A 1,101-nucleotide genomic window follows, 5' to 3' on the forward strand; every position below is an offset into this window, starting at 1 on the left:
CTCTGGGCTCGAGGCTGGCCTAGGCCTGCTGTGCTGGGGTTCACAAGGCTGCCACTGAAGCCCTGGCCTGCTTTGTGGAAGCTTCTAGGCTCGGGTTGCGTGGTAAAGGGAGAAGCTGCAGGACCCGGTTACAGTTGGGCAGTGAGAGGGTAAGGTTGGGTGACTGCCTGGTTCCAGGCTTGGGTGAGTGCTTAGATGGGAACCATGAGAAGAACAGGTACAAAGGGAAGTAAACTGGGAGATTAAACACAGCTTCATTTCCATCCATTCCCCCCAAACACCCAACCCTTCATCTTTGTTCTTTGGGTTGGCCTCCAAGTTTCCCTCCTGTGCCCTGGGGCTGAGCCCCAGTCCTTTGGGACGCCTCCAGGATTGGTATGTCCAGGGCAAGTTTACGGAGAGACTTCTGAATTCAGTGTAAGGGGCCTTGAAAGTTAATATCTTGCTTAAATACTTTTGGAGTCAGAATGGGGATAACGGGGGTGGGCAAAGTGGTTGGGAAAGGAGCAGCAGATATGGGAGACCCAGAAACTTAAGATATAGGGGCATTACAAAAAACTCAGCTCTCAGGAATGAATGAATGAGGCCACAAAATGGCTCTGCTTCCACAGCCAAATGCATTTAAAAAAAAATATTTTCACTTGTTTAATTGGTGACCTTTCAAGTATCCTTTCCTGTCCTAAGTTCTACTTTCAGGGCCCGATGGGGTTCCTGTCAGGGTGGCCATACCAGAATAAAACCAAATTGGAAAGTGCAAAAACGATGAAGACTATCTATGGAGAAATACAAATATCTATAACAAGCTCATGAACATTTTTGTTCAATGCTATAAACTCTTAAGGGTGAACGTAGGGACACTGGAGCCATTTTGTGACCGCATGACGTCACTGCTAACGGTCATGGCGTCACTCGCAGGAAGCCACGTGACAGGCCTGCTCAGCCGGGAGCATCCCTCTCTCCAGCAGCGCAGAATTTAGTGTGCGCATGCCTGACTCGAAAGGGCCGCTCATACGCATGCCCAAGAAAGCCCAAGGTGGGGGGGTGGGGGGAAGGAGAGACGAGAAGGGAGAGAGCGCGCGCGCGCCGGTCACGTGCTCTGAT

Source organism: Myotis davidii, unplaced genomic scaffold (assembly GCF_000327345.1).
Source record: "Myotis davidii unplaced genomic scaffold, ASM32734v1 scaffold543, whole genome shotgun sequence".
Lineage (NCBI taxonomy): Eukaryota > Metazoa > Chordata > Mammalia > Chiroptera > Vespertilionidae > Myotis > Myotis davidii.